General features: G+C 54.2%; 1 long non-coding RNA gene across 2 annotated transcripts; it reads right to left on the bottom strand.

Moving 5' to 3' along the window:
* Positions 1–62: 62 nt before the first annotated feature.
* On the bottom strand, positions 63–14,523 carry LOC129394327 (uncharacterized). Of its 2 annotated transcripts, XR_008621491.2 has the most exons (3): positions 14,431–14,523; positions 5,449–6,209; positions 63–2,059 (listed from the first exon to the last, which is right to left on the bottom strand). It is a non-coding gene; the product is annotated as an uncharacterized LOC129394327 (long non-coding RNA). The 2 variants fall into 2 exon arrangements; XR_010110325.1 differs by lacking the exon at positions 63–2,059 and having other exon boundaries at positions 2,092–6,209.
* Between the last annotated feature and the right edge of the window lie 48 nt (positions 14,524–14,571).

The raw sequence follows: 14,571 nt of genomic DNA, 5'->3' as shown, positions 1-14,571 counted from the left end.
GCAGGATTCGGGGATCACCTGGGGCCTTTAGCCACCAAGTAGGCAGGAGACTCTGGGTCAGGGCCTGCCACTGTGAAAAACTCTCCTGAGAGGTGGGGACACTGCCACTGGGTGAGCAGGGGCGCCACTGTGGGCAGAAGCCAGCGCGGGAGTGGGAGAGCGTCCCATGGCACAGAGGAATGGCCAAGAGGCTCCGGCTGGTGCCGGGTAGAGGGCCGAAACCAAGGCCGGGGCAGGCGTTGTGCAGCTGGGGGCAGCGAGTCCTCCCTGCTGCCTGGTCAGAAGAGAGGACTCAGGGCTCCTGCTGCAGCCCTCAAGCGCTGCGAGGGTCTGACATGATCACTGCCATCTTGCAGAGGGTCTGGGCCTCTGTCCACCCATGGTACCTGAGGCATCCGTGAACTGGAATCCCAGACCCTTGCCCTGCCCTGCTGAGATGCTGTGCCAAATCGACATGGTTGCCTACACTCAAGACCCCCCTCCCTGGAGTCCTGCTCCCACCATCCAGTGGGGTGGTGGCGTTTCCTTCTTACACGTGGCCTCTTCTCACCGCCGAGCTGTTGGGCGGCCGCCCACTGGGCTGGTCCTCCTCTTCCCAGCATGTCTCAGCCTCTCCAGCTCAACCCCAGGGGCAGCGTCCAGGAAGGAGCAAGGAGGCCCCTCCTAGTCCCTGACACCTTCGCTGATGGGGACGGTGGAAGGGAGGTTTCTGGGAGGGGACACCTGTCCCTCAGGAGGGCTGGGCCGCTGTCAGCTGCCCTGCTTCTGGCTGCAGACAGGAAGACATCATTGTCCTGGTCCTGGAATGGAGTCACATGGAGAGCGGCAAGCACTCCCCTTGCTCCCAGAGCCCACTGAGCCTCCCGTCCATCTGTCTGTCCATGAGACTATTCAGGGGGGCTCACAGGGACCACACACGAAGCATCTTGTTGCTCAGCCACTTGGCTGCTCCAGTCCCAACCTGGGCAGTGGGAGCCCCACTCGGGGCAGCCCCGCCTGCAGATCAGCCTGGCTAACACCTGCCAGGTGCTGACGGGCCCTTGGGCAGATGGCTTGACGACACCTGTTTGAAGAGCCTTGGGGACATCCTAGAGGAAGCTTGACCTAGACCTTGGGCTCCGCTGGATCAAGGGTGACCTTGAGTAAACAGACTCCCCAGGAGAGCTTGGGGTCCAGCCGCTACCAGTCTCCACGTGAGCTGGCGGAGTGAAGACGCTGAGAAAGCCTCTCTCACCTTCCGGGACCGGGACCACTGCCTCCCTTACAGGGATTGGCCATCCCCAGAGAGGGAGGCACCCACTCAGCTGCCATAACAAAGGACCCCAGCCTGAGTGGCCGAAACAACAGAGTTTCATTCTCCTCCAGTCCTGGAGGCTGGAAGTCCCAGATCCAGGTGAAGGCAGGGCTGGGTCCTTCGGAGGCTGTGAGGGCGGGGCTGTTCCAGGCTTTCTTGTGGCTTTGGGAGTCCCGTGGCATCTCCCTGTGTGTGTCTGTTTCTGTCTCTCCTCTTCTTATGAGGACACAGTCATGTTGTCCTGCTCCAGGAGGCCCCCATCTTAACTCATGACATCTGCAAAGCCTCTACTTCCAAATATGGTCACAAGCGGAGGGCCCGAAAATTAGGACTTCAACATATGGAAGTGGGGGACGCAATTCTACCTAAACAGCCAGTGGGAACACGGGGCTTTGCCAAGAGTTGCCTCGAGGGTCCTTGCACTCAACGCTGAGGAGAGGGGAGGCCTCACCCTCTTCTTTTGTCCCTCAGTCTACAAAGGATCATGAGGGCCGGGCATGGGAGTTCACGCCTGTAATCCCAGCCCTGTGGGAGGCCAAGGCGGGTGGATCACTTGAGCCCAGGAGTTTGAGACCAGCCTGGGCAACATGGCAAAACTCTGTCTCTACTAAAAATACAAAAGAATGAGCTGGGTATGGTGGCACACCCCTGTAGTCTGAGCTATCCAGGAGGCTGAGGCAGGCGGATTGCTTGTGCCCAGGAGGTGGAGGTTGCAGTGAGCCAAGATCACACCACTGCACTCAGCCTGGGCGACAGACCGAGACCCTGTGTGAAAACAAAAAAACACACACAAAGGATCATGGGGGACAGCTGATCTTAACCGACGGGGTTTACTGGAAGCATCTCTTTCAAAGGTTGCATCCAAGTCACCTTCCCCAATGGCCATAGCTGTTCCCTGACCCAACTCCTCTCCCTCATCCCCATCGGGGCAAAGGCAGGGGACAGGCCAGCACCCGGGTCTTGAGGAGGAGTAGGGCTAGGAACCTGTCCTCCAGGGCCCCCTCCCTCCCGACTGTCTCCCGGAGCTCTTGCCTCCTCTGCGTCACGGTCAGGCTGCCAGGGGTGAGGGTCTCCACCGGCCTGGAAAAAGGCAAGAGCTCCAACCACGGTTTCTATTAAGTCTCGGCATCTCACAGGAGGGCTTTTTTTGTTTGTTTGTTTGGTAGCATCCAGATCCCTAAAGGAAGCTATATTGTTAATTGTGTTCTATTTCTGGGTCCCAATATCTAAATGAGGCGATTGCACCTGTTGGGAATGAAGGACAGGAATTTCACAAGCCGAAAATAAAGCTGAATGTTTTCCCTTCTGTCTCAGCCCATGGAAAATGCTCTTATATTTATATCTGGGCGGGGAGGGGCTGGGAGGGAGAGGATGGATTGGCAGAGAGAGGGGCAGAGGAAAGGCAGGGCACCTGCCAGCGGCCTGGGGTGTAAAGAATGGAGGAGCCACTCCACTTAACGCAGGTCTGGCCCAAGTCAGAGGCAGCCAGGGTGGCCAGCTCCACCCAGGACACCCCCAGCCACTGCCCACCAGCCCTGCCCTTCACTGCTGGCCTCTCCTCCTTGTTCTGCCTGACCATCCCCAGGTTAACCTGGAGCGGTCATTTAAAATCTGGGCTTCTGGAGCCCTATCCAACACCTGCAGCTTGAGCACCAGGAAGGAGGCGTCTCAGCCTTGCTCACAGTCTCCGGGGGCTCGGGGCCGGGAGAGCTCTTCCTCCCAGGACTCAGGCCATCCTTTCCCCACCCAAATCTTCACTCATCACATCCACTCTCCTCCCTCTTCCAGGGGCAGTGTCAGAGTCTTTCCTCCGGGCGGGAGGCGGGGCAAGGATGGACAGGAGGCTGCAGGACCTGAGCACACTGGAAGCGGGTGTTTCAGTGACGGCCCAGTGATGTCTGGGTGAGGGTGGAAGCCTAGGAAATCCCTGAGGATCCTGGACAAGAGGAAGAGGGTGTCCCGAGCTCTGAAAGGCGGGGGCTGCACCCTCCTCACAGCAGGAAAAGTCCCCTGATGACGTCTTCCCTGATAGCACGCGGCAGGCCTCAGACAGGACCCACACCAGGGTGTGCAGGAAGGAAAATTAGTGGGGCCCTGCGTGCCTCTCGCTGTTCTCTGACTCACAGTGTAAAAGCAAAGAGGACGCCTGGCCTCCTGGAAACAGGTGTTGAGGGACAGCGGGCCTCTGGGTGACCGGGTCCCTCTCTCCACTCCCCGTTGAAAGAAACTTATCCCGAATGCCAAAAGGCGCTAAGGTTATTGCCTTCATGTCCAAGGGCCCAGAGCATCCTATAAATATCATTTTGGCCCAGAATAATCGTGGCGGTTCTCTAGGTGTTTGAAAATAGCCTGCTTGCTACTATCTATATTCAGAGAACCCACTCCTGGCCACCACTCGCGTGGCTAAGTATAGCTCCCTGGCAGAGTTCAATGGAACAAAAGCTTCCAGGCGTACACGACCTCACGGATGGCAGAACATTCCCGGAGGAGCACCTCAGCTGCCACGACTCAGAGGAGCTCAGAGAGAGGCTGGCACTGACCTGGTCACCTCCCATCTCCCAGTCTTGAGCCGGGTAAATCTGTGGACCTCTCAGCAAACAAGAGGCATTCTTGCCAGACCCAGGAGCAAGGGGCTCTGATGCTAGTTTTGTCCTTCTTGAGGGGTTGAGTTAGTCACAAAGCCTTGGTTTCTTCATCTATAAAAGAGGGATTGTGCGAACTTCTATGTCAGAATTAAAGAGAACTCCAAGTAAGCCATAGAAAAACCAAAGGCTGGCCGGGCGCAGTGGCTGACGCCTGTAATCCCAGCATTTTGGGAGGCTGAGGTGGATAGATCATCTGAGGCCAGGAGTTCGAGACCAGCCTGGCCAACATGGTGAAACCCTGTTTCTACTACAAATACAAAAATTAGCCAGGCGTGGTGGTGTGCACCTGCAACCCCAGCTGCTCAGGAGGCTGAGGCAGGAGGATCACTTGAACCTGGGAATCGGAGGTTGCAGTGAGCTGAGATCGCCCCACTGCACTCCAGCCTGAGTGACAGAGCGAGACCCTGCCTTAAAAAACAAAAAGAAAAGAAAAGAAAAAAAAAAAAAAACAAAGACATTTAGGACACCCAAAATAAAACTGCCAACCTAAGGAACACTCTCAGCTTTGACTCCTCTTAGGATCTCTATTTCTGGATGCCAGGTTCTAGTTGCAGCGAGTCTGTCTTCACAGCCACCCCTGGCCCGGCCCACGGCAATGCCTGAGAGCAGCTCAGCACCTGCCCCGGGGTTGGGTAGAGCTGTATCATGCGAATGCGTAAAGGCGGCAGAGTTTCAGACCCAGGGCCCAGCCTAACAGGGGTCACGCGCCATCTCTGGGAATCCCAAGGAAATGCAGGGCCACCTTCCCACAGGATGTCAATCAGCACTGCCACCCCAGCTCCTTCCCAGAAACCCCCACCTCAACGCCAAATCTGGGAATCTTAAAGCAGCCCCTTCTCTTCAGCAGCTCCCCTGCTTCTCCCTCCCCTCTCCTCCCCTCCCCTGTGCTTGTTCTCTGAGTGAGGGTGAGCCTGTGATACATCCACAGGAAGACGCAGATCACTGCAGTATTGCTTATCCAGCCCCAAATACCAGCTCCTTTTTGCTTCCCCTGGGAACAGGCAGCGGGGAGGCCCAGGAAACTTCAGAAAAGAAGCTGAGAGGCGAGAGAAGGTGGGCAGTGAGATCACAGGGCACTTCTCATCCGCACAAGGCCCTTGTGAAACTCAACTGTTTTGCATTGGCAAAAAGAGGGGCTGAGATGGAGACACAGCCCAGCCAGCGGGTCCTGGTCCCGTTGCCGTCCCATCCACCAAGCATCATTTCTGCGGTGCCGTGGACAGGGTGTGCCCCCCCACCGCACCCCAGCTGGGCTGTGCCCAGCATGGTGGGGTCTCCCTCGTCTCAGAACAAGTTGTTCTTACAGGTGGTCTGCAGACCCCTTGAGACCCTCTAAGTGGCTTCTGCTGGGCAGAGCTGCTCTCCTGTTTGGCACACGCACCCATGGTGCAAAAGCAGCCATAGCCACGTGAGTGCTGGCACATTCCCCACACACCAGAAAACAATCACAGCTCCGGGATGGCCCTCGGGTCACAGCTCAGCCCTGGTTCTGGCACATCCCCCACATACCAGAAAACAATCACGGTTTCGGGATGGCCCTCATGGTCACGGCTCAGCCCTGGGTCCACGGCGGCTCGTCGGGATAGCCCTCGTGGTCACAGCTCAGCCCTGGGTCCACGGCGGCTCGTCGGGATAGCCCTCGTGGTCACAGCTCAGCCCTGGGTCCACGGCGGCTCGTCGGGATAGCCCTCGTGGTCACAGCTCAGCCCTGGGTCCATGGCGGCTCGTCGGGATGGCCCTCGTGGTCACAGCTCAGCCCTGGTTCTGGCACATCCCCCACATACCAGAAAACAATCACAGTTTCGGGATGGCCCTCGTGGTCACAGCTCAGCCCTGGGTCCATGGCGGCTCGTCGGGATGGCCCTCGTGGTCACAGCTCAGCCCTGGGTCCACGGCGGCTCGTCGGGATAGCCCTCGTGGTCACAGCTCAGCCCTGGGTCCATGGCGGCTCGTCGGGATGGCCCTCGTGGTCACAGCTCAGCCCTGGTTCTGGCACATCCCCCACATACCAGAAAACAATCACAGTTTCGGGATGGCCCTCGTGGTCACAGCTCAGCCCTGGGTCCATGGCGGCTCGTCGGGATGGCCCTCGTGGTCACAGCTCAGCCCTGGGTCCACGGCGGCTCGTGTAGAGGGAGCCGATGGCAGTGCACGCAGCCCCGCACACACCGAGGTCCACTCTCCGCACAGCACACGCTCACACGGAGGAAAGATGGCAGCGCTGTGAGAACACGGACCTGGGTCTTGGCAGGAATGAGGTGAGCCGGCCACTTCAAGAGGAACAACAGACAGAACTTACTGCCAATGGTAAAACTTACACAGTCTAATGAAAAAGAAAATTTGGAAACTTTCACCTTCCACTAAAAGCCTAACAGCTTCCCATGCTTACTTTCTGAGGGGAAAGTGATTTCCTGATACTGTAAAATGAAGCAGGTCAACATCTGGAAGCCCCGTGTAAGGCAGTGAACCAAAACCAAGGCTGTCCGAATGACCGATGTAGATGTTAGGAACCCCTGCCTGGGTCAAAGGCCAAAGTGAGACAGACCAGTAGATTCCATGGATACCAGGAGGAAACTCTTACTGACGGGTGGGCCTCAGATTCCATCTTGCAGCTCACCTTGAAGAAAGCCCACTGCTGGAGTTTTGGTGCAGCACCCAAGAACAGCCACCCTGATCTGAAGAGGCCAGGAAAGCATGTTGCCCCTGCAGGTGTGGAGAGCACAGATTCTCTCCAAATGCATCAACCAAACGACATAACGCAGAGGCACCCAGGAGGGTCCAGCTATCCACATCTGCCACACCAGATGTGAAAAAGATTTAGACAAACTTTTTTGTTTTTGCTTTTTTGAGACAGGGTCTTTCTCTGTCACCCAGGCTGGAGTGCAGTGGCACAATCTTGGCTCACTGCAGCCTTGACCTCCCAGGCTCAAGGGATCCTCCCACAGCCTCCCAAGTAGCTGAGACTACAGGTGCACGCCACCAGGCCCAGCTAATATTTTGCATTTTTTGTAGATACTGGGTCTCATCTTGTTGCCCAGGCTGGTCTCAAACTCCTGAGCTCAAGGATTCTGCTGGCCTCCGCCTCCCAAAATACAAGGATTACAGGTGTGACCTACACCGTGCCCCTAGTCTAATTTTATTTTCTTCTTCTTCTTGAGACAGGATCAGGCTCTGTTGCTCGGGCTGCCGTGCAGTGGTGCAATCAGGGTTCACTGAAGCCTCAACCTCCTAGGCTCAAGCAATCCTCCTGCTTCAGCCTCGTGAGTAGCTGGGTGTGTGCCACATGCCTGGCTAACTTTTTATAGAGACAGGGTCTCGCAATATTGTCCACCCTGGTCTTGAACTCCTGAATTCAAGTAATCCTCCTGCCTTGGCCTCCGCAAGTGCTGGGATCACAGATGTGTGCCCCTGTCCCTGGCTGATACTAATTTTTTTTTTTTTTTGAGACGGAGTCTTGCTCTGTCGCCCAGGCTGGAGTGCAGTGGTGCGATCCCAGTTCACTGCAACCTCCAACTCCTGGGTTTAAGGGATCCTCCTGCCTCAGCCTCCCGAGTATCTAGGACTACAGGCACCCACCACCATGCCCAGCTAATTTTTGTATTTTTAGTAGAGATGGGGTTTCACCATGTTGGCCAGGCTGGTCTCGAACTCCTGACCTCGTGATCCGCCCGCCTCAGCCTCCCAAAGTACTGGGATGACAGGCGTGAGCCACCGCACGCACCCAGCTGATACTAATTTCTAATGAGGGTAAATACAGGTTTGTTTCTCTTCTCTGGAAAGGGATCTGCTTGTTCATTGGCAAAAAAAATTAATCCCATTATCAGTCCCAGGAGGCTTGGGCAATCCCGCCTCTCTGTCCACCCAGGCATCATGAATCAAGCCCCAGATACTCCCACCCAGGAGCACCATGGTGCGGGAAAGCGAGCTGGAAAACTGTGAGGTGGATGCTTGTGTCCCTGAAGGGAAATACTTTCCGAGGTGAGTGGCTGGAACACAAGGACGGCAGGGCTATTTGAGCCACCAGCCCAGCTGGCCAGGTTTCCGGCCACGTGCATACAGTGAGGGTGCATTTGCAGCTTTTGGTTTGGAAAACTGGAAGCTACAGAAGAAGCTGTATTTACTCACTGATTTAACCAAATGCACATTGTTTCTTCTGAAAGATGACCACACTCACCCAAGAGCTTCTCTGGGGGTCAATAATAATACTCCCTGCAGATAAACATGGGTGGGCCCCTTCAGAGGGCTGTATCATCTACAAGAAACCATCCTTATCCCCACAGGTGAGGAAACGGGCACAGAGAGGTTAAGTAGCCTGCCTAAAGTCACACAGTGAATCAGTAGCAGAGCTGTTCTTTAAACTCAGGCAATTTAGACCCAGAGTTTGTAATTTTATTTATTTATTTATTTATTTATGATGGAGTCTCATTCTGTTGCCCAGGCTGGAGTGCGGTGGTGCAATCTCAGTTCACTGCAACCTCCACCTCCCAGGTTCAAGCGATTCTCCTGCCTCAGTCTCCCAAGTAGCTGGGACTACAGGCGCGCACCACCATACCCGGCTAATTTTTGTATTTTTAGTAGAGACGGGGTTTTGCCATGTTGGCCAGGCTGGTCTTGAACTCCTGACTTCAAGTGATCCACACGTCTCGGCCTCTGAAAGTGCTAGGATTACAGGCATGAGCCACTGCACCCAGCCAGAGTCTGTCATTTTTGTCTCTAATTTATATTGTCACTCGCTAAGAAATTCTGAGATTTCCTTTCACTTTTTTGTTTTGTTTTGTGAGACAGAGTCTCGCTCTGTTGCCCAGGCTGGAGTGTGGTGGTGCGATCTTGGCTTACTGCAACCTCTACCTCTCGGTTCAAGCGATTCTCCTGCCTCAGCCTCCCAAGTAGCTGGGACTACAGGTGCATGTCACCACACCCAGCTGATTTTTGTATTTTTTAGTAGAGAGGGGGGTTTCACCATGTTGGCCAGGCTGGTCTTGAACTCCTGACCTCAAGTGATCCACCTGCCTCGGCCTCCCAAAGTGCCGAGATTACAGGCGTGAGCCACCGTGACCGGCCCCTTTGACTTTGAAGTCAGAGTAGGGTATCTGATCAGGACCGCAAATATGGTGCTGCTTTTTATACTGGGGCCAGTGTGTGGGGTGATATGGTGGGAGGAGCTGCAGGAAGACAGCGGATTGAGACCTGGACTCAAGCAGTCCTGTGGGGAAGCCAGGTTTCTCTACTGACTCTTGTGTAGAGGAGAAGACTAGGCGTGGTGGCTCATGCCTGTAATCCCAGCACTTTGGGAGGCCGAGGTGGGAGGACCACTTGAGCCCAGGAGTTTAAGACAAGCCTGGGCAACACAGCAAGACCCTGTTTCTACAAAAAACAAAAAAATTAAAAAATTGGTTGGGTGTGGTGGCTAAGTCTGTAATCGCAGTACTTCAGGAGGCCAAGGCAGGAGGATTGCTTGAGCATAGGAGGCCAAGTCTGCAGTGAGCCGTGACCTTGCCAGTGCATTCAGTCTGGGCAACAGAGTGAGACCCTGTCTCAAAACAAACAAATGAAAAATAAAAAGTAAGTATCTAACGCAGGAATAGAAAATCAAATACTGCATCTTCTCACTTATAAGTGGGAGCTAAATGATAAGAATTTATGAACAGAAGGAAACAACAGACACGGGAGTCCACTTGAGGGGGGAGGGCAGGAGGAGGGAGAGGAGCAGAAAAGATGGGGGGAGGGCAAGAGGAGGGAGAGGAGCAGAAAAGATAACTATTGGGTACTGGGCTTAGTACCTGAGTGATGAAATAATCTTTACAACAAACTCCCGTGACATGTGTTTATTTATGTAACAAACCTTCACATGTACCCCCAAACCTAAAATAAAAGTTAAAAAAAAGTATCAAATTGTTAACTCCTCTGGAATAAACATTTCCTTGTCTTTTTTTAATTTAAATTTTTATTTTTAAAATGCCCATATTCCCTGAGTCCTCGCTTCTTTTTACCTCTCCAATCGCCTGGCTTGATGGTGTTTCACATTTGCTGACTGCTTCCAGAAAAACATTCCCACTGAAGGCCTCCCAGTGCAAGGCAGATATAGAGCAAGCTAGACACATGCCTTCCTTTCCAGTTGCTTTCTGACTTTTTAAAGTCCCAGATGCCTGGGCTTGGGGAAAGGACAGGAAGCGCCAGGAAGCAGGAAGCCCCGGGGATCAGCAGTAGGATGCTGTGCAGGCTGTGCTCGGGGCCCCTCTGCTGGCCTGTCCAGGCCAAACCCCCAGGGCTGCAGGCCTGGAGCCAGGCAGGACATGCTCAGCCCTGGCTGGGCTTCCCCTCCTTGCCCCAACACCAGTCAGGGCCCACCCACGGGCTCCAGCTGTCTGGCTTCCCATTCATCTCCCAGACCCTCTCCCCTCATGAATCAGTGCCACACACAGCCTACCCACACCACACTCAGCAAAGCACCCATGCCTGTGGCTCAGGTGCAGTGGTGTGATCAGAGCTCACTGAAGCTTTGAACTCCTGGGCTCAAGTGATCATCCTGCTTTAGCCTCTCTAGTAGCTGGGAGTACAGGTGTGCACCACTACGGCCAGCTAATTTTGAAAAAATTTTTTTGTAGGCTGGATGCGGTGGCTCATGTCTGTAATCCCAGCACTTTGGGAGGCCGAGGCGGGTGGATCACGAGGTCAGGAGATCGAGACCACGACCATTCTGGCTAACATGGTGAAACCCCGTCTCTACTAAAAATACAAAAAAATTAGCTGGGTGTGGTGGTACACACCTGGAGTCCCAACTACTTGGGAGGCTGAGGCAGGAGAATCACTTGAGCCTGGGAGGCGGAGGTTGCAGTGAGCCTGGGAGGCGGAGGTTGCAGTGAGCCGAGATTGCGCCACTGCACTCCAGCCTGGGCAATGGAACAAGACTGTGTCTTAAAAAAAAAAAAAAAATTTTTTTTTGTGGAGATGGTGGAGTCTCGCTATGTTGCCCAGACTGGTCTTGAACTCCAGGCCTCAAGCAGTCCTCCCAAATCCCAAAGTGCTGCTGGGCTTACAGGCATGGACCACCATGCTTGGCCTATTTTCGACACACATACAGGCTGAGGTTCAGGAGAGCTGGGCTACAGGCGTCAGGGTGGGGATCGATGTGTGACATCTTTCAGGGAGGTAGTTCATCCTAGTTCTCCACTCAATAAGGGAGTCTGCCCACAAGCACACTGTCGGCACCCATTGCTACGTGGCTCAACTGTGAGTATAATTTAGATAATTGTAATAATGAAAATAAGGAATGCTGATGGAGGCAAAGGATAAGAAGGTATGTGACTGGGAGATGGAAGAGAATTCCTTATTTCTATTTAGTCATAATCAATAGAGGTTATCTAAAACTTAAAAAAAATAGGGCCAGGCACAGTGGCTCACGCCTGCAATCGCAGCACTTTGGGAGGCTGAGGCGGGCAGATCACAAGGTCAGGAGATCGAGACCATCCTGGCTAACACAGTGAAACCCCGTCTCTACTAAAAATAACAAAAAAAAAGTAGCCGGTCGTGGTGGTGGGCGCCTGTAGTCCCAGCTACTCGGGAGGCTGAGGCAGGAGAATGGCGTGAACGTGGGAGGCGGAGGTTGCAGTGAGCCGAGATCACGCCACTGCACTCCAGCCTGGGTGACAGACCAAGACTCTGTCTCAAAAAAAAATAATAATAATAATAATAAAAACGCCAGGCATGGTGGCTCACGCCTGTAATCCCAGTGCTTTCGGAGGCCGAGGCAGGCGTATCACTTGAGGCCAGGAGTCTGAGACCAGCCTGGCCAAACATGGCGAAACCCCGTCTCTACTAAAAATACAAAAATTTGCCGGGCCTGCTGGTGCACGCTTGTAATCCCAGCTACTTGGGAGGCTGAGGCATGAGAATCACTTGAAACCAGGAGGCAGAAGTTGCAGTGAGCTATGATTGCCCCCCTGCACTCCAGCCTGGGTGACACAGCGAGACTCTGTCTAAAAAAAAAAGAGCAGCCTGGGCAACACAGTAAGACCTCCATCTCTACAAAATAAAAAATAAAAATTAGTCAGGAGTGGTGGCACTTATCACAGCTACTGGGGAGGCTGAAGTGGGAGGATCACCTGAGCCCAGGAGGTTGAGGCTGCTGTGAGCTGATGGTGCCATCGCACTCCAGCCTGGACAACAGAGTGAGACCCTGTCTCTAAACAAAAATAAATTGTTTTTTTTTCTACTGGACTTAAACAATCTGCCCTCCTTGGCCTCCCAAAGCACCAAGCCTGTGTCTTCTTTTTCATCACAGCCGTGGCAGAAGGAAGGAGGTGACTGGAAGCCCCACTCTCTCTGAGTAGCTGAGGGAATACACCCTGACTATAGGCCGAGACAGTCCACATCAGCTCTTCAATAGGATTTAGTGGCTTTGCATAAAATGGAAAAGCAGCTGTGATTGCAAGAGAAATTAAAAATAACAACCATCTGAAATGCAAATTGAAAACAGTGAGACACCACATGTCACTCTGGCAGGTGACCCACTGTGCTGGTGAAGGCGTGCAGGCACTCTCAGACTTCCGCAGAGAGACCTGAGTAATCAATTGACTTCCACAAAGGGCGACTTGCCAACAGCTATCAAAAGTACTCAGGCACATCCCACTTGGCCCAGCAATTCCACTTCCAGGAATTTCTCCTGCAGAAATACATGTACACAAACAACGCAGAAAAACACTGTTTATAGTAACAACCCAACTAGGACAGACCAGGTATATTTAGACAACAAACAAGGAAGCTTTTTACTAAATTGGGATGATCTCTAAGAAGCAGGTACGTAGAAAAAGCAAGGTGGGAGAACACGCTATGTGCTTGTACTATGCACGTCAATGAAAAAATACACAAAGAATTGACAGGCCAGGTGGAGTGGCTCACACCTAATCCCAGTACTTTGGAAGACTGAGATGGGAGGGTTCCCTGAGGCCAGGACTTCAAATCAGCCTGGGCAACATAGCAAGACCCCCCCTCATCTCTACAAAAAAATTAAGAAAAAAATTAGCCGGGCATGGTGGTGTGTACCTGTAGTCCCAACTGCTGAGGAAACTGAGGTGGGAAGATCCCTTGAGCCAGGAGGTCGAGGCTGCATGGAGCTTTGATCCTACCACTGCCCTCCAGCCTGAGCAACAGAGTGAGAAAAAAAATAGACTTTTTTTCTATTTCTGGAAAAAAATAAAGAATTTATAAGTATGATGGTTCTGGTAATAGAAGTAGGTGGCTGGGCAGAGTGGACACTTCACACTGCATACTCCCATATTTTCCGAAATCTGAGCTTTTTTTTTTTTTTTTTTTGAGATGGAGTCTTGCTCTGTCACCCTGGCTGGAGTACAGCAGCACCATCTCGGCTCACTGCAACTTCCGCCTCCTGAGTTCAAGCAATTGTCCTGCCTCAGCCTCCCCAGTAGCTGGGATTACAGGCGTGCACCACACGCCCACCTAATTATTGTATTTTTAGTAGAGACAGGGTTTCACCATGTTGGCCAGGCTGGTCTCAAACTCCTGACCTCGTGATCCGCCCACCTCGGCCTCCCAAAGTGCTGGGATTACAGGTGTGAGCCACCATGCCCAGCCAATCTGAGCTATTTAAAAACTAAAGGTAAAATTTTTAAAGGGGAAGGGGAAAATGGGAAGTTATTGTTTTAAGGGGACAGAGTTTCTGTTTGGGATGAGAAAACTCTAGAAATAGTGGGGGCGTGGCACATGATTGGAATGAATGGCAGGGAACGGCACGCTTAAATGTTCCTGTACGTTTCACAGGAGAAGTCAATGCACACACAAGCGCCGCAACCCAGTCCAAGGCTTTGCTCCTACAGGGCCTTACAGGGGGTATTTGAGACGCCCACCTTAATGCAGGTTGGACCCAGCTCCGGGCTGCAGGGCTTCCCCGCCCCGGAGTCTTTCGTGTGAGCCCCGTGTGGGGGGGGACCCTGGCCCAGGACATGGCGCGGAGAAGGCTGTGGGCGGGGGGACAGGGTGCCTTTGGCTGCCGGCTTAAGAGTGGATGCCGGGATACACCCTCCAGCGCCTGACCACGGGCCTGTGTGCACCCCCATACCCAGCGGGGCCATCCAAGAGCTTCAAGGAGGGCACAGCGCGACCCGCCCTCCCCTCAGCCCCGCACACCGTCCCACGGCCCCGCACAGCCTCCCTCCCACACAGCGCCCCACGGCACCCGCACAGCGCCCCACGGCCCCTTCATGGTCCCCGCACAGCGCCTCACAACCCGCACACAGCGCCTCACGGACCCTTTACGGCCCCCGCAGAGTCTCCCACACGGCGCCCCACACAGAGCCTCACGGACCCCGCACAGCGCCTCAAGGTCTCCGCACAGCCCCCAGCACAGCGCCTCACACAGCCCTTCGCACAGCCCCCCGCACAGCTCCTCACGGGCCCCACACAGCTGCCGCACAGCCCCGCACAAGCCCGCACAGCACCAGCAGACAGGTAGCCCCCACAGGCGACAGAGCCCACCTCGCCGCGCCCAGACCCCTGATCGCCGACGCGGACGCCCGGCGCCTGGACACACGGCGCCTGCGCAGACAACACCCCGCCCCAGGCCTGGCGAGCGCACCCTGCGGGTGGGGCGGACCTACGTCAGCAACCCATCGTCCG

This window comes from Pan paniscus, chromosome 18 (assembly GCF_029289425.2).
Source record: "Pan paniscus chromosome 18, NHGRI_mPanPan1-v2.0_pri, whole genome shotgun sequence".
Classification (NCBI taxonomy): Eukaryota; Metazoa; Chordata; class Mammalia; order Primates; family Hominidae; genus Pan; species Pan paniscus.
The sequence above is the reverse complement of the archived record's forward strand: the minus strand, read 5'-3'. Positions and strand labels throughout refer to the sequence as shown.